This window comes from Stenella coeruleoalba (assembly GCF_951394435.1).
Source record: "Stenella coeruleoalba genome assembly, chromosome: 9".
Classification (NCBI taxonomy): domain Eukaryota; kingdom Metazoa; phylum Chordata; class Mammalia; order Artiodactyla; family Delphinidae; genus Stenella; species Stenella coeruleoalba.
Genome location: NC_137155.1, coordinates 60426591 through 60448154, shown reverse-complemented (window position 1 = coordinate 60448154; position 21564 = coordinate 60426591). Strand labels below are relative to the sequence as shown.

The window sequence follows — 21564 nt, the reverse complement described above, 5'->3', positions numbered from 1 at the left end:
TGCCAATGCAGGGGACACGGGTTCGATCCCTGGTCCGGAAAGATCCCACATGCCGCAGAGCAACTAAGCCCGTGAGCCACAACTACTGAAGCCCTAGTGCCTAGGGCCTGTGAGAAGCCCGCGTGCAGCAACGAAGACCCCAGGCAAAATATAAATAACAAATAAATGAATAAATTTATTAAAAAAAAGAAAAAGAAGAGGCCCCCACAGCAAAGAAGTATCAGTCCAAAATGTCAATAGTAGTGAGGTTGAGAAACCCTATGCTGAAGAGAAAGGAAACAGTGGGGAAAATCTTGTATTACTAGAAGGGACAGAAATGTTGAGCTGATTTGACAGTAGAAGTCCCTGCAAATGGTAGGCTATGGAGGCTGGGATTCAAGCCTGGGAGTAAAGGACAAGCGGCCAGGGGCCACCTGATCTACTCTGGTTCTCATCTTTTACCTGCCTGAGTCTGGGCAGGAATCTTCTGCGTGGTCCAGCCTAGTTGGCAAGCACTTCATTCTTCTGAGGAGGCAAAGCCTCACATTATTAAAGGCTTTCTCTAAGCTTTGTTCTTGTACTTCCAGCTCTCAGAACCACATCAGCGGCTGCGTATGCTGGGAGCAGGGCTACCTCTGCTTACAAAGTGTGCTCACCCAATGCCCTCTCATGTTCTCCCTCACAAGGAACTCTGTGCCTCACTGCATTAGCCTTACTCTCAGCCTTGTGCCTCTGTGTAGGTTTGTCCCTTTTCCTCTGACTGCCTTGCTACTCTTTACCCTTCAAGGCTTAGTTTATGGGTCACTCCCCCAGGAAGACTTCCAGGAACCACACTCCCTCCCTCCCAGAGGAGATGCCCCCCACCTGTGCTCCTGTGGCATTCTAGGCTCCCCTTCACCAAAGCAAGCATCACATACTACACCACACAGACATTTTTGATCTCATGTCTCCAAAATGCAGCAGTCTCCTTGAGCTAAGTGACTATTTTAGGCCCTCTGGATCTCCAGCACCTAGGACAGTGCCTCCCACGGTGACTGTGACTTTACCTGCCCGAAGTATAAATGACCTCTAAAGGCTCCTTACTACCTCAAGATTTTGGACAACTTACAACAAGTTGGAAAAGTCAGAGGTCAAAGTAGATCTTTAATCTATTTCTGTGCAATAAAAATGAAAGAATCGGGGGCTTCCCTGGTGGCGCAGTGGTTGAGAGTCCGCCTGCCGATGCAGGGGACACAGGTTCGTGTCCCGGTCCGGGCGGATCCCACATACCGCGGAGTGGCTGGGCCCGTGAGCCACGGCTGCTGAGCCTGCGCGTCCGGAGCCTGTGCTCCACAATGGGAGAGGCCACAACAGTGAGAGGCCCGCGTACCGTAAAAAAAAGAAAGAAAGAAAGAAAGAAAGAATCTCCTATAAAAGAACCAGAATGGCAATAAAAGGAAGGGGCAGGGCCTCAATCCAAAATGTCAGCCTGAAAACCTTTTTTTCCTGAGGATGTGTTAAGAGCTCTTGTTTTCAACCTGGCACCGAAACAGTTAAAGCTGCACCATTTGCTGTGTGAGGTTTTGATTCTGCTGACTTTATTTCAAGCAATCAAAAATATCTAATTTGCATTCACATTCACATCAGTGGCCCATATGTTAGCCCTGCTTAAAAGCTATAGGCTTGCATTCATTATGAAAGACTTGGCTCCCCTTCCTTATCTTTTCACTTGAAAATTATTGAGATACTGTTGCTACAAAGGGTTATATTTAGCTAAGACACAGCGTTTCCTTGTGCGTATGTGTCTCTGCCCATGTCTGTGTGTCTGAAAGGGATTTGATATTTGCATCTTCCTCCAAAATATCTGATAACTTTCAAAATGGGAAAAGGAAGAGCCGTCTCTTTCTCTAGCCATTTCATATGTGACAGCGCTGCCTCCTACCTAAGGCATCATTAAAATACGGCGTTGCAATATGTCAGTGCACATGACTCTAGACCACACACTGAGCCCTGATGAGCAGACCCCTCTAGAGAGCTGCAGTGAGGAATTCAGTTCCTTGAGAAGGACCCAACCAGGATTTGCTCCTGGGATTCAGTCACATTTCAATTAGATTCAACTCACCAGTGGGAAGGTCTTGCCTGTGTCTTCTTTTATTTATCAAAAATTTACAGAGCCCCTACTATGTAATAAGCACTCTTCTATGTAAAGTCAAGGAGATTTGTGATGAAGGGTTTCTGCGATCAAGGAATTTATAGGGAGCGAGGACAGAGGAGAGCGAGCATTCCAACAATTATGCCACTGTTGGAAACATGCTAGAGTACTGGTATGTGCGAAGTGCTCAGGTTGCACTCCAAGGAGATGATGGGTTCTTCCTGGAGAGCTGGAGCAGCAGGCAGGATGAGGTGGGAAGGCAGGTGGTCCCAGAGATGGACACATTTAATCTGGACATTCATGAGGAACTCACGGTTGTGGAAAAGCAGAGAAGGGACAGAACAGCAGGAGCGAGAGTAAGGTGTGAGTTCAGAAAGCACGTTTATTCCACTCCCTGGCAGATTCTGATGCCATGAACACTCCACCCCCGATGGGGCATAGATAAAAGACATAATGGCTGGGGTGTGTACAACCAATTACAGTAGTTTCTTTGTTCTCTAGAAGGATACATGAGCAAATGGTAGAGTGGTTGCCTAATGGGAAGAAAACCAGGGGCCTAAGGACAGAAGTCAGGAGAAGTCTGTATCGTTTTTACTTCCTTGGATCGTTTTCCTGCTCTGTGGACGGCATTGCTATTTAAAGAAAAATTAGAAAAATATTTCAAAAGTTTTATTATTAGAGAGGCTAATCAGAGCAGATGTACCATGACATCAAGTTAAAAAGATCAAATAAAGTGAAGGGATTCAATAGCATGGATGTATATTCAATATTTTAACTATTGGTAGCAACAACTCCCTCCCAACAACTCTGGACTGATGGAGATCCCCCATCCCCACCCCGAGAGTTGGAACACTTGGTTGAGAAGCCCAGGGCTCTGCTCTGGCTGAAGCAAAGAGCAAGAAATGCCAGTCAATTTGCCAGCTATGCTCAGATTGCCTTAGAATCCTGGCTTAACCATTTACAGTATGACCTTGGTAGGTCACTTAGCTCCTTCCTGCCTCACTTTCCTCATCTGTAAAATGGAGATGATAGTATTATTTCATAGGGTTGCTGTATGAAGCAAATTCGATTAGCGTTAGTAGTAGTAGTAGTACTAAGTGATACTTCCCACAGCCCCTGCTCAGGAAAACAGCCCTGGGCTGCTGTTTGCTTTGGAATGGGCACTAAGATTGAACGAGAGATTAGGCATGGGAAGTGACCTATATATGGCCTCGGGATGGACAAAAGACCTGTGTGGCCTGGTTCTAAATGATGATATCTATTAATTACACATGCTCTTTTCAAATCTGAACAGAATTACAAATGAAAGTTGCAGTGATAGAAGGGCAACTTCATCTCACATCTTACAGATGAATCAGAGGAGTCAAGAGAAAGTAGAGAGCTGAGGGTAAAGCAGATGCCCAGAGAAAAGCAGAGGGAGAGAGAGAGCCCAAGTGTAAACTTGCAGCCCCTATGAAAGGTAGCCCAGGGTCCTGTCCACTTTCCAGTTCTCAGTTCCAGTCCCCAGGAGTTCTGGCTGTACTTTGGTTTCTGCCCTTTGATTTCAGTAAGTGTCCTTTGTGTGACTTTAAACTAAATGTCCCCATTTTGAAGCTAGAATTGAGGGATTCTCTGCTCTAGTCATCCAAAACATTCCAAATACGAATTAGTTGCAGGCATGTCTTACTCCATCTCTAAACTGTAGACTGTGAACAACTTTAAGAGCTAAATCACTCTTTTTACTTATAAACTATTTCAAACATAATAAAAATAGAAATAATTAATGTGAATCTGTGAACCCAATAATTAGGTTTTATTTTTTTTGTTGTTGTTTTTTTTGCAGTACGCGGGCCTCTCACTGTTGTGGCCTCTCCCGTTGCGGAGCAACAGGCTCCGGACGTGCAGGCTCAGTGGCCGCGGCTCATGGGCCCAGCCGCTCCGCGGCATGTGGGATCTTCCCGGATCGGGGCACAAACCCGCATCCCCCGCATCGGCAGGTGGACTCCCAACCACTGCGCCACCAGGGAAGCCCCCCATAATTAGTTTTAATAATTGTTTGATTAAATAGTTTTGCCATGTTTGTCTCATAATTTTTTTAAAGAAATAAAACATTTCAGTACAGGTGAAACCCCTAAGATACTCATCCTCAGTTCTACTCCCCACCCTCAAAAATAGCCACTATCTTGAATTTGGTATTTATCATTCACATAGGACTGATAATATATACGTATATATACACACACATATACAAAATATTCATATATACGTATCACATATATGATATGTATTATATAAATATGCTAAAATTTACAAAATGATATAATTCTGCTACTTCAGTATATTATGTTTTTCAAAGTTATCCATGTAGATATACAGCTCAATTTCATTGCTGACTAAATCATAATTTGTCTCTTCTGTTGATCATTTGGGTTTTTCTCCGATTTTTTTGCTGTTATAGGCAATGCTTCAATGAACATTCTTGCACATGTAATCTCACAGACACACTGAAACCTTCTCTAGGATAATTGCTTAAAGGTGGATATTGAGTCCTACCATCCATGAACATGGTATAAATCTTTTTTTTTTTAAGATCTTTCATGTCCTGCAGACGTATTTTACCATTTTTATAAGGATTTTTCACATTGTGACATGAATGGGCTACTGAAAACAATTCAAACGCTTCTCCTTTCTTGCTTTCCTGTGTCTTGGAGGAAACCAAAAATGCTTGACTACCCAAACTCTTATCTAAGAGATGAGAAACATTTAGAAGTGTTGAAAACAGGGATGGCAGATCTGACTTAGATTTTTAAAGGGTTATTCTAGATGCTGTGTTGAGAATAGACTGTATGGGGCTTCCCTGGTGGCGCAGTGGTTGAGAGTCCGCCTGCTGATGCAGGGGACACGGGTTCGTGACCCGGTCCGGGAAGATCCCACATGCCGCGGAGCGGCTGGGCCCGTGAGCCATGGCCGCTGAGCCTGCGTGTCCGGAGCCTGTGCTCCGCAACGGGAGAGGCCACAGCAGGGAGAGGCCCGCGTACTGCAAAAAAATAAAAATAGACTCTATGTAGAGGACAAGGCATAGAACAGGCAGAATAATACTTCAGAGGCTCTAGCAATAATCCAGAGCAGAGCTAATGGTGTGGACCAGGGTAGTAGTAATATAGGTGGTGAGAAGTAGTCAGATATATCTCAATATATTTTGAAGATAGACCTGATAGGATTGGCTTATTGGCTTGTTGGATGAGGGGTGTGAGCATATTAAAGGAGACAGTGACAGATGCCAAGGTTTATGTCTTGAGTAAATGGAAGGATGGAGTCATAATTTACTAGGATGGGGAAAACTCCAAGGAGAGCCAATTGGGTGTGTGTGTGGAATTTAGTAGTTTTGTTTTGGACATATTGTTTGAGGTATGTCTTAGATACCTAAGTAGAGAAGTAGAAAATTGGGTTTATAAGGTCTAAAACTGAGAGAACAGATCTATGATGGAGATGCAAATTTGAGATTCATAAACGTATGACTGGTATTTATAGCCATCATGATGGAATAATCAGTCAGGGCCTGAGTGTAGACAGAGAAGAAAGAAGTTCCAGGATTAAGTGCTGGTACATAGTACCTTATTAAGACATTGAGGAGATGTGAAAGAACCAGCAAGGAAACTTAGAATTGGTCAATGAGGTGGGAGGAAAGGCAAGAGAGTAGCGTGTCCTAGAGGTAAATTGAAGAAAGTATCTCCAGGAAGAGAGACTGATTGTGTCAAAAGCTGTTACTGTGACAAGTACAATGAGAATGGAGAATAGACTATTGGATTTGGCAATGAGGAAGTTACTAGTGGGGTTGACATGAGCAGTTTTGGTGGAGTGGTGCTGGCAAAAGTCTGATTTAAATTAATTCAAGAGAAAACAAGCGGAGAGAAATTGGAGTGAGTAGAGACAACTCTTTTAAGGTGTTTTGTTGAAAAGGTTAGCAGATAAACGTCCTGATAGCGGAAAAGGGATGTGAGTTCAAGAGAGAATTCTTTTTGATGTGGCAGGACTCAGAGCACATTTATGTGCCAATGAAGATGACCCAGGAGAGAGTCCAGAGAGTGGGAGGTGATGATAAAGATACTACAGAGGGGAGTGAGGATGACTACTGGAGCAGAGATAGAGGGATGGAATCTAGGCTTCAAACAGAGTGGTTAGCTTTAGTTGGAAGCATGAGAGGAAGCAGCAGCATGAGAGGCAGATAATACAGGCGCTGATGGAGATAGGTGAGTAGGTGTGAGAGAGGTGAAATTCTCTTTTAATTGTTTCTGTTTTCTCTGTGGAATAGGAAGAAGGTCAGCAATTAAGAGCATGAAGGATGATGATAGGTTAGAGTTTTGAGGAATAAGCACACCTATTGGCTTCAATAATTGACCTAAAATGAATTACCCACCCTCTTCTTTTAATCTGATAAGCCTTTGGAAATGGAAGGCCAAAGTGAACCAAGAAGAATGTTCTTATTTTCTGACATGACCTGTGGTTTAGGATGTTGGAAAGGTTAAACCAACTTCTACATTAATTGAGAAGAACTGTTTTATTCCCGTAGGCTGTTCCCCATAACCCATCATTCATCCTCTTTCCAAAGGTTTCACTCTCACACCTCTGTAACCCATCTCTTACCCTGAAGTAATTTTTTTTTTAAAAAACACATATAGTCATTTTATTCCCCATATTTGTTGGATGTTGAACATCTCTGCACCTTCTATACTATTCAAATGTCACCTTTTAGACACATTTTCTAGTAGGAACTTTATCCCCTCCAACTATTGTCTCCTGTCTATGCTGCCATCAAATTAGTCATCTAAGTATACTGTAATTAACTGTTTGCATATCTATCTCACTCACTAAATGTTGAAATCTTAGAACAGGGGTCATCAAACTTTTTCTGTAAAGGGCAAGATAGTAAATATTCTAGGCTTTGTGGTCCATAAAATCTCTGCCATAACTACTCAGCTCTGCTGTTGCAGTGGAAAAGCAGCCACACACAGTACCTAGAAAATGGGCACGGCTGTGTTCCAATAAAACTTTATTTATCAACACTGAAATTTGAATTTAATATATTCTTCTTTTGATTTTTCCCCCAACTCTCTAAATATGTGAAAACAATCCTTAGCTCACAGGCCATACAAAAACAGTGAGTTGGATTTGGTCCACAGGTCATAATTTGCCAACTCCTGTCCTGGAAGCCTGTGATTATATCTTTTCAGCTTTGCATCTCTATTGCTCATCCTGGTGCCTGACACAGTATATGCTCATTAAACTTTATCAAATAAATGAATAAAGAAAAGAAAGAGAAAGGGCAATAGGAGAAAATAAGCATGTCTGTTCTCTCCATGCACATGGTTTAGGGCCCAGGGCTTTTAGCTGTGGGGTTATCAGAATATGAACAGAGCATATTCAGAGCCTAGCCAGCATCATCGAGGGTTCTCTTCTCAGCAGGGCCAAAAGAATCACTGAAGACAGTTCAGAATCAGGTTAGCATTCGCAAAGGAGTCAAAACAAAAAGGCAATGGCAGCTTGTGGACATGAGCTAGTCGGGGAAAGAGGGGAGCCAGGGGAGCTGAACATGAGCAGCCTCAGAGCAGTCCAATGAAAGGTGAAGTCTGGGAGGTTAATGTGCTGTAGCAGCAGCTGCTACAGCCCTGACTTCTCTCCTAAGGCTGCAGGCAAGGGTGTCCTGAGTCCCTGAGAGAACAACTTGGGAGATGAGCCTTATGTGAGATGACAGGAAGACTCATTGTAACAGAGGGATGGGATAGAGTAGGAAAAAACAAGTGAGACGGCTGACATAGCGCCAGATTGACAGGAGTTTTATAAACCAGGCAGAGGGTGTTAGACATGAAATATGATCAGAGAGTTAGAGCCACGAAAGATTTTTGTAGGGGGAAGATAAGATTTAAGAAAGTTTGTTGCCATTTATAGGTTTGGGAGAGACAGAAGTAAAAAAAGAAAGTTAGGAGTTTCTTGAATGAATTCAGGTGTGACATGATGAAGGTTGGCAAGGGAAATGAGGAAAAATGGCGGTTTTAAGAGAAACTTCACAGGAACAACCATTAAGACTCTGCATACCCTTAGTGTGTGGAGATAGATAAAACAAAGATAATACAAAGATTTTATGCACAGCTGACCGAAAAATATGTAGTTCCTTTCTCAAAACAGACAAGGGATAGAGAAGGGGAGGGGAACACATTTGAGACTCAAGTTTTACTTTCTGCCAGTAGAGTTTGAGATGGCCCAAATAAATTCAAATTTCAGCCTGATATCCGTCAGGCTGAAAGTTAGACTTGAGCTTGAGAGACGTGTAGTGGTGTACTGTTTAACAATTGTCTCTCCATCCGTCAGACTGAAAGTTAGAATTCAGCTTGAGAGATATATAGTGGTATATAATAATATGCCACTGATAAATGTTTAACAATTGGCTCTCCAGGAATAAAAGCACTCTGATATTGTATTTGCCAATTTCTGAGGTGTAAATGCTCCTACCATGATGATTTTAAACTACCAATCTGACGTTACTGAATGCAGAGTTGGAAAGAGCTGCCACTGTGGACCAGTGGGAGCTGACCCCAGCATGCCACTGAAGACAGCAAAGATGGAGACATAAAAATCAAAGAAAAAGGGGCTTCGCTGGTGGCGCAGTGGTTGAGGGTCTGCCTGCCGATTCGGGGGACACAGGTTCGTGCACCGGTCTGGGAGGATCCCACATGCCGCGGAGCTGCTGGGCCCGCGAGCCTGTGCTCTGCAACGGGAGAGGCTGCAACAGTGAGAGGCCCACATACCGCCAAAAAAAAAAAAAAAAAAAATCAAAGAAAAAAACAGAACTGGGTGAACCTTAGAAATCTTGGGCTGAGTCCCTCATTTTACAGAGATGAAATTGAAACTAGAAATAGGACATAGAGCAAAGCTGAACTCTTCTTTTTTAAAATTTTTATTTATTTTTGGCTCCATTGGGTCTTCATTGCTGCGCACGGACTTTTCTGTAGTTGCAGCGAGCGGGGGCTACTCTTCGTTGCAGTGCATGGGTTTCTCCTTGCGGTGGCTTCTCTTGTTGCAGAGCACGGGCTCTAGGCACACAGGCTTCAGTAGTTGCGGCACGCAGGCTCAGTAGTTGTGGCTCGCGGGCTTAGTTGCTCCGCGGCATGTAGGATCTTCCCAGACCAGGGCTCAAACCCACATCCCCTGTATTGGCAGGCGGATTCTTATCCACTGCATGACCAGGGAAGTCCAAGCTGAACTCTTGAATGTAGTAGTAGGATGGTTTAGAGATAGAAGAGCAAAGTATAATGGGTGTAGTCTTTATCTACATAGACACAGCACAGTGCTATAAAAACACCCCATTTGAAGATTAAGAAAATTATGGCATCTACAGTAAGAGAAATATAATTCCCCATGATTTTCACAGAGAAAAGAATAATTCTCATAGAGTTGGCCGCAATTTTCTATTCTAGATCCTGATTTGCCTATTGTCTGTTTTCTTTAGCTACCGGTACAAATTACTTCAGATGCTAAGGCTCTAAGTTTGCATGCACATTCAATTTCACTTATTCCTACAATATAGCAAAAGAAGGAAATGATCCCTGTGGGTGTTTACCTGGGCATCCTAAAGAGAAGGCTACAAACCCTCTATCTCTCAGAATCCACTGAGATCATTGGAACATCCAGGAGCATGGTGGGGATTCATCTGTTGTCTTTGGAGGGGTGAGGGTGTGTCATCTTCTTGGTTCCTCACCATGACTCATAAAACCTTACTTAAAAGGAGACTGCCCTAGGAACACTGTTATCACACCCGCCACTCCATTTGGTATAGCTTATCTGCTGAGAGAAGTAAGGGGCCCCTTAGAATGCAGGGGTTACAGGTCTTATCAAATCCTCAAGTTCAAGGGAAGTTCAGTAAGTATTTTTCTTTTGATACCTTGAACTTCGATCACGTGACAGTTCTTAATAGTCTCACCACATTGGGTATATCCAGCTGTGGTCTTAGGAAAACATAGGCTGGTTCAACTTTATGGTGTGTTGTGGAATTTTCCCCCAAAAGTCTCATTCAAATGTTGCTTCAGCCTCCCTTCTTATCCTAAGGTTTCTGAATCAATTGAGGTCCTGTGAGAACTTAATTTCATGGAGGGGGGAGGATCCTCCTATGTGGAAATATTCCACAGATTTCTTTCAACTTTATGGAAATGAAGAAAATCATGTTCTCTTTAAGACTTTGAACTAGGTGAGATCAGACCCTATAGACTGCTGATAGATCTCAGAAGCCAATACTGATGTTGACTTCAGAAAGTTACAAGGCTATTTGAAAATTTTAAACCTACAATGAACACGTGGTTCACCAGGCTCACTTTGATCTTGCTGAGAAAATGTTCACAGGGAAACATTTGCTGGCTTGCATGCAAATACTTATGAGTGTAAACCAGATCTCTAAACCACTTGTAACTCACTCATTTTCCTACTGGGTGACCCCCCTCAACTGCTCAATCAGCAAAGAGTCAACTTATTAGTTACTTAGTAGTTACAGTTTACTTCTGTTAATTCAGATTAAACCGGCCCTGTGGCCTTCAGGCTCACTTCATCACACACAAAATACACACGCTCGCACAAACACACATACACACATACACAATGTTGACAAAAGCTTTAAAGGGTAATATAACTCTTTTCTAGAGGTCTTCTCAGGATTGGGTAGTATGTCAAGGGAGGAATTATATTTGATATGCCCAAATTTTATAAAAAAGCTTCTTAACTGCATGGTAGGTTTCCCAGCCTCCTTTCTTTCTTAAACTTCCACTGTCAACTCTTTCTCCTCTCCTTTCTCCCATGTTGGTCCTCTGGCCTCCTTTCTGTTCATTTTCTTCTCTGTCTGCTATGGTCTGAATGTTTGTTCCCCCCACAATTCACATGTTAGAATCCTGCTGCCTAACATAATGGTGTTAGTAGGTGGGTTCTTTGGGCGGTGATTAGGTCAGAAGTGTGGAGCCCTTATGAATGGAATTAGTACCCTTATAAAAGAGACTCTACAGAACTCCCTTGCCCCTTCCACCAGTGAAGACACAGCAGGAAGTCTGGGACCTTGAAGAGATCCCTCACCCAACCATGCTGGCAGTCTGATCCTGGACTTCCAGCCTCCAGAACTGTGAAAAACAAATTTCTGTTGTTTATAAGCCATCCAGTCTGTGATATTTTGTTATAGCAGCCCAAATGGACTTAGACAGTGACCATCTTTTTTGTTAAGGAAAGCAATCTGGTTCTTCCTTAAATCCTCTCAAAATCTTCTTCATATAAAGCCCATGTGAAAGAAAATGTGGTAAATATTTTTACTTTAATTTTTTGTCCTGTTATAAAAATACTTTGCCATGATTATTATGCAAATAAATAGTTTGCTTTTACACCAAATCACTGATGTAAACTGTAAGTTGTGACTGTTGCTGCTGTTCCTTCTCCTCATTTCTTTTTTCCCACAGAATGAATCTTCCATGTTTCTCAGGAGAGCCGAGAGTAGAATCACTCTGCTATCATCTGTGGGCTCTTGTCTACAGGCCATTCAGGTGTCTACACTGAGGATAGATAATCCTGATCTCACTGAAAACCAGAGATTCCCTTTCTCAATTTGTTCCTAATACCACCCACTCCCTTTCTTCCGAGTGAAAACATAGTCTGTTTTCAGAAATACACTAGTGTAGGGCTTCCCTGGTGGCACAGTGGTTGGGGGTCCACCTGCCGATGCAGGGGACATGGGTTTGTGCCCCGGTCCGGGAAGATCCCACATGCCGCGGAGCGGCTGGGCCCGTGAGCCATGGCCGCTGAGCCTGCGCGTCCGGAGCCTGTGCTCCGCAACGGGAGAGGCCACAACAGTGAGAGGCCCGCGTACCACAAAACAAACAAACAAACAAACAGAAATACACTAGTGTATTTCCCACTGTGGGCCATGACTCACTGTAGATCATGAAATCATGTTAGCAGGTTACACTGGCTTTTTTTTTTTTAATGAAATATGGTAGAAAAAAATAAAACATGTGAATGAGATCGATAGGAAGGGTGAGTATAGTTTTATGAAATATTCAGTTATAACTAATGCAAAACATATTTCTTACTGTGAATAAGTCAAAAATGTTTGAAAGTTTGAAAGCCACTACTTTAAGTAATGTTTTATTTGAGAGTTCAAAGATGGTTACAAACTCTGCAGAGTAGACTGGGGTGGGGGAATTAGGCATGATCCTGCTCTGGCTCTTGTGTGCCCTGTATCAAAACTTCCCCCAGTGTCCTTGGGGCAGGGGGCTCTCAAACATCCTCTCTCCAGGCTCTCCATTAGGCTCTGGGCTCACCCTGGCTCCAGTAGGAGGGTGGCAGAGCCTTTGGGAGGTTTGCATGAGGATGATTGACTCTGGTCTTTGAGTACACTCTGATGGGGTAGAAGGTAGCAGCTTTCAGCCGAATTCAGAGCAACTCTGCCCAGCCACTCAATACCTGGGGGTGGTATACACACAGCACAGTCCCCAGAGGCATCTGGACTGCACCCCCTTGAGGATCACACTACAGCATCACTGGGGATCAGAGACAAAGCCATGCGTATCTGCCCACTGCCTCTGGCTGGCCTTCCCTGGGTCCTGGACATCTGGGGACAGTGAGGACCTGTGGATGAGAGGGAGCCACTACAGTCCTGCCCACTGTCTCACCAGTAGTGCTGTCCTCTTGACTTCTGCACAAGGCAGTGGCAGCCACACCAGGGCTTTCTGCCCTCCTTGCTGACCTCCAGGGTCAACAGTAGCAGTCCCCATAGTCTCTCTCAGTTTGGTAAAGGAAAGTGGCCAGCCCTGTGAGTCAAAGAGGCGACACCAGGAAAAGTCCCAGGTAATAAGGACTCCTGACAAAATGGAATGAGGATGCTCGATCCAAGTTCAGGAAAAGGTACCAGGGATGCCCAAGTGCAAAGGGGTCCCAAGGTAGGTATGTGACCAGTAGTGACTTGACCTCTTCCAGTCAGCCTAGTTTCTCTGAAGTGGGCTGGGGAGTCCCGTGAGTCTCTCGAAGAGGCACCAGGAGTTGTTGGCAAAAACAGGAAACAACCCACTGCCCAACCTCTCCTCCCACCTCTGCTTGTGAGGCAAACCATGAGTGATTCTTTATCGACCGAGGTTCCACAGGTTCTCCTCCAGGTATCGGCAAAGAATACCAGCTGCCCCAGCGATACGGTGAGTACCCCATGAGAATCCCTCGTGCTTTTAGCTCTCACGCAGTCCAAAGTCCAAAAACTCCTCCTTACTGGCTGAAAGGAGGAAAGAGAAGAGCCCTGCCTCAGCCAGCTGTGCCACCCCATAATGGACCAAGTTTGTAAGGAACTAGCGTGGCTAGGCTGCTCTGGCCCAGAGGCAGTCCCGTCTAACCCTCTGTGGGACATTCTGACTGAGACTGCAGAGGGAGTGACTATCTCAAGCACAGGTCATTACAAATTCAAAGGGGACCCCCAGTTACAAGTTATATCAGAGTCCATGCCATTTCACCGACTCCTATTTTGACCTTTTGAGGAATCCATTAACAGTTTGTTTCTGATTCCAAATTTCCTAAACCAGAAATCTTACTTGGGTCAGATCTTGTGGCATTTGCATGCCAAAAAATCACTCCAATTGCCCCTCCCTCCCATCTCCAGTAGTTGGGAACAAATCCAAAACAGAACATCTAAGGTATGGGGAACCCAAACATCCCCCATACTGAAGGATACCCGTTAAGTTGCATCCTGCAGAACTAGAAGTTTTTCAAAAATCACCCCTTGACCCCAAAACATTTAATCTTCCTATGTAATAAAGCCTGGCCCCAATACCAGCTGGCAGATGGGGAATGTTGGCCCCTTCAATGGGTCTCTAAATTGCAACATCATCTTACAACTGGACCTGCTATGGCAGAGACAAAAAAAATGGGATAAAGTTCCCTAGATCCAGTTTTTTTTTATGGCCTTATATCAGAACAAAGGCCTTCAAAAGGGATGTGAGCTCTCCTCCACTGAGGTAGTACCAGTCCTTGAACCTCCCCCCAGGCCCTTCTTGATCTCCTTCCTAACCCTCCTCCTATTGCTTCCTCCCTACCCCCTTCCTTCATATGTCCCAGTTTGGGCCACAGGCCCGAGGGGCCCCCTCCATACAAGCCAGAACCTAACCTACAGAACCCAGTCCAGCATTTTAATCCTGCCACTCTGCTACCTACAGAAATGGGGCCCCTGGAAACAGAAACCTATTCCAGTTGCCCCGACCCAGGAGAGAGTGAAAAAGGCTGGTGGGATATGCAGTAACCTCCCAGACCCAAGTCATAGAAGCAAGAAGCCTACCCCCAGGGACTTCTGCCCTAAGGGCAGAGCTGACAGCCCTCGCCCAAACCTTAGCTTGGGACAGGGAAGATCTTAAATGTTTACAAAGATTCCTGATATGCATATACTATCCTATACACATGGAGCTATTTGGGAGGAAAGAGGTACACTTACTGCAAAGAATAAACAGGCGAAACGTGGCTTGAGCATATTAAAGTTCTTAGAAGCAGTACAGTCTCAAAAAAAATGTGGCAGTGATTCATTGTAGGGGTCACCAAAAGGGGGAGGCAGAGGTAACAAAGGGAAACAACAAAGTGGATGCAACTGCCCAAAGGGTGGCCCTGGAACCAGTAACTTGGTCTCTATCCCTCAAACCTCAAAAGCTAAATCCATCCAATTATTCCCTAATCTACACAAAGGAAAAATCAGACAAAGCTGGAAAATGGGGCTTCAGGACAGATCTAGAAGATCATGCATGGCTGGTTAATGAACATGGGCAATACTTCTTTCCCCAAACTGCAGCTTATCAAGCTATCAGGGAGGCTCATCAAGGAATTCACTATAGAGGGGTGAGCCCTAGATATTGGTTAGTGGAGGTCATGGTAACTCCTGGAATGAAAGTATAATCAGTTGAAGAGTTGAGATATGTTCCATCTGCACAATAAACAACCCCAAAACCAGACCCCCCCAGGGGCTCCCAGATAAGGCCCATTCAGACCAGAGGGACATATCATGGAGAAGACTGGCAGGTTGATTTCACGGTCAGGTCAAGAGTACCGGGCAATTTCAGGTATTTCTTAGTGCTAGTGGACACATTTTCGGGGTGTATAGGAGCATTCCTTGCTAGAACTGAAATGGCAGCTGAAGCGGCTAAGGCTTTACTAAAAGAAATAATCCCCAGGTTTGGGCTCCCAGGATCCTACAAAGCGATAACGGTCCAGCATTTGTGCCCCAAATGACAAAGGGAAGAATGAGTGCCTTGGGCATAAAATGGACCTTGCACTCAGTCTGAAGACCCCAATAGCTGGGAAAGTAGAGAGATCCAATCGGACCTCGAAACAGGCCTTAGCCAAGCTGGGCCAGGAAACTGAAGAAAACTGGATTAAGTTGCTTCTGATTGCCCTGCTCCACATGCAGTCAGTCCCAAGAGATAAGTTAAAGTTACATGCATTTGAACTCACGTATGTAGACCCATTCTCCAAGCCTCAGAGAAGAGACACCTTAACCCCTCGAAATAGAACAACTCGAGAATGCCCTCCAGGTAGGAGAATCCATGAAAGCTCTCGTGGACTATGATAACCAGGTGCTGTCCACACCCACCGACCTGGCCCTACACCTCTTCTGGCCAAGATAAGATACTGGGTGCACCTAAAAACCTGGAAAACCAGCAGCCCCAAAGACCAGCTCAACTTCTAAGTGGAATGGACCCCACCTGGCAATCCTAACCACTCATCCTGTCCTGAAGTTGCAGGGGATCTCTCCGTGGACACATCACACGCGAGAGAAGCGGGGCCCCCAAGCCCCAAACTCTGCAGAGACAACCTGAGGCAACGGGCCCCTTGACTAATCATATGAACGTGTGTCTGACATGAAGCTTCTCTTCTGAAAAACCAACGTGCGATCAGGGATATTCAGGCCACGGCACTGAGCCTCACCATCCGGGCACTCTTTAGCCTACAGGAAAAAGACCCAGATGCCTTCATTTTTAGGAAAATCTGACATGCGACCATTGTTCTTTTGCTAATATTTGGGCCATGTACCTTAAATTGACTGGTGTCCTTTGTCTCCTAAAGGTTAGACAAATGGTGGTCACTCAGGGATATGAACACTTGGGGCTGCGACCTGGGGACAACCACACACATTTAAAGGCAGCTGGGGAGAATCTCCGCTCCTCTGCTGGCGTTATGACGACACCCAAACTCAGCAGGAAGTATCAATAGTTGCAGAAGATGGACCATCACCCCTCAGCGCCCCTCATGAATGAGGAGAGGACAAAAGAAAGGGATTTGTAAGCAGCAAAGCCCATTAACAATTCCCAGGAAACAAAAATAGAATCTGCGTAATAAAGTCTGACCTTTTTTCCTTTTCCTTCGTGCTCAGTCTAGTTCCACTTGCTCAAAGGGTGCCACATGCAGAGGCCTTGCAACAAACACGTAGGACTAGAGTTCCCAGCGCAGATTCACCGCACCGACACTTCAGCTCGGCGACCGTGTGGAGAAGCGCTGCGCGCCACACTCAGCTCAAGATGGCGGCTGTGAGGCGCGTGGCGAGGTGCTGCTCCCGGAACTGCAATCTGAGCCTGAGCAGCACAGCTGCGCCTGCCTCGCCAGACAAATGACCCCGCCCCGCTGAGAACCGCATAAAGCAGCCCCGCCCACAGCCCGTCGGAAGGGGTAGGGAACAAAAACTTTTTTTTTTTTTTTTTTTTTTTTTTTTTTTGCGGTACGCGGGCCTCTCACAGCTGTGGCCTCTCTCGTCGCGGAGCGCAGGCTCCGGACGCGCAGGCTCAGCGGCCATGGCTCACGGGCCCAGCCGACCCGCGGCACGCGGGACCCTCCCGGACGGGGGAACGAACCCGCGTCTCCTGCATCGGCAGGCGGACCCCCAACCACTGCGCCACCAGGGAAGCCCGGGAACAAAAACATTTGATGAAGGACTTTTGAGTTCTAGTTTTGCCTGAAAACCACCAATTAACATATTCTGGTAAGACCAAGAAACTTCCAGGGTCAAAAATTGCAGAATGAGGGCTTCCCTGGTGACACAGTAGTTAAGAATCCACCTGCCAATGCCGGGGACACGGTTTCGAGCCCTGGTCCAGGAAGATCCCACATGCAGCGGAGCGACTAAGCCAGTGCGCAACAACTAATGAGTCTGCGCTCTGGAGCCCGCAAGCCACAACTACTGAAGCCCGTGCTCCGCAACAAGAGAAGCCACAGCAATGAGAAGCCCGCGCACCGCAATGAAGAGTAGTCCCCGCTCCCCGCAGCCAGCGTGCAGCAACAAAGACCCAACGCAACCAAAAATAAATAAAAATAAATAAATTTATAAAAAGTTGCAGAATGGATATCAGTAACTTAGAAAGAAAAAGATCAGAACCAAAAGTGGCATGCTCTTTCAAAGAATTGCACATAACCAGCATTCTTGATGATACAGAAAATGACACTGATGGAAAAGCATGGACATCAACAACACTGAGCAGAAAACTGACTCAGAAGACTCTAACTCTGAAATTTCATTTTCTTTTGCTTGCATTTTCCTGTGGTGTATACCAAAAAGAAAGATATATGATTTTAGAAATAAGTCAATAAGTCTAAAAGAGCGACTTCAGTATATAAAATAAAAATTCCAACTAGATAAGAGTATTTTATCATAGTTTATAAAGCAGTTTTTGTTTTTTCTTAGTGGTACAGAAAAAAAGGTTCATCTTACCTCCAATGGCATCTTAAATTGATGAAACGTGGAATTACATTTTGAACCCCACTTCCTCACTTGTGACATGTCTAAGGTCACCAAGTATGATTAACCCAGAACCATAATCCACCCTTTCTAATTCTTGGCTTACTTCATCCCCTTCTATATATGAGTGCTTGTGCTAAGCCACCAGGCCCTTAGAGGCAGACCCTGTTTTTTGTTAGAATCCAGCAAACTGTCTGACATGTAATACCATTCAATTAGTATTTGTTTTTTGAATAAAGGAATGGATGAATAACACTATGGACATTTAAGCATTCAGAGTGATATGTTTTTTTGCTTTCTGACAAATGATGACCGGTAAGTACCAAACGCAATTTCAGAAATAAGCTAGCTCCCTTTTTCCGCAACAATGGAATGATTTCAAAATGCAGGTTAAGAGGCAGAGCAGCTCACCTTTCATGAAGACATCATGGTTTCATGCCATTTGAATAGTAAGAATGAAGAAGAAAAAATATCCATTCTTCACCAAATCCATCTAAATTTAATTAGCAAAGCTAAAAGAAAGGAACTTTATTTGTGAAGGATTATTATTCCTTTCCACATGGAGGAATGCATTTTTTCTTTAATTTGTGCATGGAATCTCTAAAGATAACAGGATGTACAACCCCAGATCTAGATAAATTCAAGCCAGTACCCAAGACACTCTCTGAGTCTTTCAGGAGGCTCATCAGTGATGGAAATATGTCACTCTTGCCTAAGGCAATGTCATTGCTCAAGGGAAAGCAAAGCACAAGTGTGAGGTCAAGGGAGTTGTATACACAGAACACCCACAGGCATTTAAGAGATTTCTTCAAAGAAAAATGTAGGGAGAACTATGAGTGAAAGTATGCAAATTGCCTCAAAAAAACGAGATGAGAAAGTCTTTGAGAACTATGTGAAGCCCTTGATAAGCCCAAAGCTCCAATGCCTCATTTACATGCCAATTAATTAGAGAACCCTTCTAAGGAAGACAGAAAACTTGGATTAAAAACAAAATTGCAGCAGCACTTGGGCCCTAACCTGTAAATAATCAGTAAGATGTCTGACGGACCAACATTATGCAGAAGAGATTTTGGCTTTAGATTTGGGGAAAATCTCTTTTATGGAACTAGAGAAAAATTGATGAAACATGGAATTATATTTTGAACCCCATTTCTGCAAGTCATCAATTGAGGAAAATAGAACACCCAACTCAAGAGGAAAATAGAACCAAGAGGAAGATAGAAAACTCAGGAAAAGACAGTTGGTCAAGGCCTAGCTTCCTATCCAAAGTAGTCAGTTTATCATTCACTTAACCAAATTTGATAACTGTTTTGTCCTTGAATCCTGATGTGGGAGTGGGGGACAATTTTTACCCCTCTATTATACCTTGTTTCCCAAATGGCTAAATCATCACTAAGGTGAAAGTAAGAGACTGATAAGGGAAGGGGAGGAGAGGGAGAAGAACAATAGTTTACTGGTCTACAATAATGAAATGACCTAAGAAAGACTCCATAACTCAGCAGCAATATCTACTCAACACTATTGCAGCTCATATTTCAAGTCCCAAACTGCTACCTCAATGCAGAGTTCAAGGAGAAACAGCCTGCAGCAATTCATCCACTTCCATTGGTATGAACCAATAGAAAAAGTAATCAGAAAATCCAAGCCCAGTCCTGGTTCTGCCTCCAACTAAACATAAGACCCTGGAGTACCAGTTCACATTGCTGCGTCTCACTTTCTTCATGTTTAAAGTGGAGATGCATGAGTAGATTACAAGACCTTACAGATCCATCATGCTATAGGTCACTCCTGCTCTCAAGAAATTCAATTTTAGGCAGGAAAAAGAAATTATAAATACAAATCTAAATGGCAAATTAGAAAATAATGAGTTTTAAAGGGGAGGAATAAGTAAGTGCTATAAGTGTGCAATGGAAGAAGAAATACTTCAGGGAGGAGGTTCAAAGTGAAATTTCATGTCCTGAGCATCATTTAGAATGAGCAGAACTTGAACTTTATAGAATTAAGGAAAAGCATTTCAGGCAGAAGATAATAGCAAGAGCAATTCTGGAGAAGGGAGAGATTTCTGTGGAAAATAGGAAGGAGAAGAGAGAAAAGGGAGTAAGAAGGAAGGAGAAAACTATGATTTATTAATTTCCTCCTGTGTAATAAATTCTATGTTAGGAACGTTAAACATGTTAATCACTTAATGCATAGAACCATAACAAGTGTCTATTATTAGGCTTCCATTATAAATGAAGAAATTAATGCTCAGAAAGTTTAATAATACTCCTGGAGTCACATAACAAGTAAATATGAAAGTAATGATATGAACTCATGTCTGCCCAGCTTCAAGGATGTGTTGGAAGCTGAGCAGAGTCTTTAAGAGAACCCAGGAATTGGATGGGTTGAGAGGGGATAGGAATTAGCCTCACGACTAAGATCTTGATGTTGGTCATATATTGATTCTGAGATGGTGAGTCACGGAGTTGGGGCTCACTGGAGAAGGATCGTGTTTGCCTTGCCATGACATCCACCCGTGACAGCATCACAAGTCCCCAGTGGGTCCCATCACATGAGGGCATGTGGGTTGTGAGGTGGGGGAGAATGTCCCAGTGTAGAAACAATACATTTCTGCATACACACTGTGCTTTTTCACATGTCAATGGTGCTTGTATTTTTCACCTCACTTCTTCCTGACTACTCTGGGAGACAGTACAGGAACCTGTTACAATTCCTTTGATGAAGGAGAGTCTTTGTGTCTGGCCTAGACCACTGGTGTCGTTAGTGACAGAGTTGGGAATGCTCAGGTCACCTCTCTTCTCCCTCCTTTTCCATTCTCTCTGATATCCTCTCATGTGCATCTACTCTTTCAAATTTGTATGGTATTTAGATTATAAAAGTCATTTATATACAGTATTCCACTAAATGCAGTCCTCCCAACAATTTATTCCCATTTTTCAGGTGAGAAAACTGAAGTTTAGAAAGGCTAATCACAGAACAAGTGATAAATGATGGAGAAGACTCTCTATGAGGAGCTATGAAAGTGGCACAGATGATTTCTTTCCTTCAGAGTTTGAAAGGCAGAGGAACATGGGATCATAGGTAAAGCTAAAACTCTTGGCTGGCAGCTCTCTTCAAATATTTGAAGGCTGTCATAGATAAAAGAAGTTAGATTTGCTCACTTTTTCCTCTCTAAAAGGAACAATAAGAACCAGTTGATTTGATAAGAGTGAGACAGATTTCAACTCAATTTAAGGAAGAATTTTTTTCAATGTTTTCTGCTTGTAGAGGAAATACACGATGATGGGGGAAAATTTAAAAAAAAGCAAAGAAAACTATAATAACTGTTCATAGTACTATAATCTAAAGGTTATATTAACGTTTCAGCATATTTCTTTCCAGCATTTTTCAATGAGTATGTATGATTAAATAAGAGATCATAACTATACATAAAATTTTGTATGCTATTTTTTCACTCAACATTATATCATCTCATAAGCATTTTTTTCAGCTCATTAAAAGCTCTTCATAAACATAATTTAATGGATGCGTAAGATACAATTGTATGGCTATTCACAATTTATTTAACTAATGTCCTATTTTTGGACATTTATGTTTTCCATAATTTTTGGTTATTATGAAATAATGCTTCAGTGAAAATATCTTGTGCATAAATCTTGTTCCATAGTTTTTAGGATTTGATAGGCTAGAATTTTAGAAGTTG

The 21564-nt window shown here is 43.6% G+C and overlaps 1 protein-coding gene across 3 annotated transcripts in view; it reads right to left on the bottom strand.

The window, feature by feature from the left end:
* ITPRID1 (ITPR interacting domain containing 1) overlaps window positions 1-16834 on the bottom strand; it is a 119629-nt gene extending 102795 nt beyond the window's left edge. For all 3 annotated transcript variants that reach the window (XM_079932619.1, XM_079932621.1, XM_079932620.1), the window contains exon 1: window positions 16480-16834. The gene's annotated coding sequence lies outside the window, so the exon portion shown is untranslated. The remainder of the gene's footprint in view (window positions 1-16479) is intronic.
* Between the last annotated feature and the right edge of the window lie 4730 nt (window positions 16835-21564).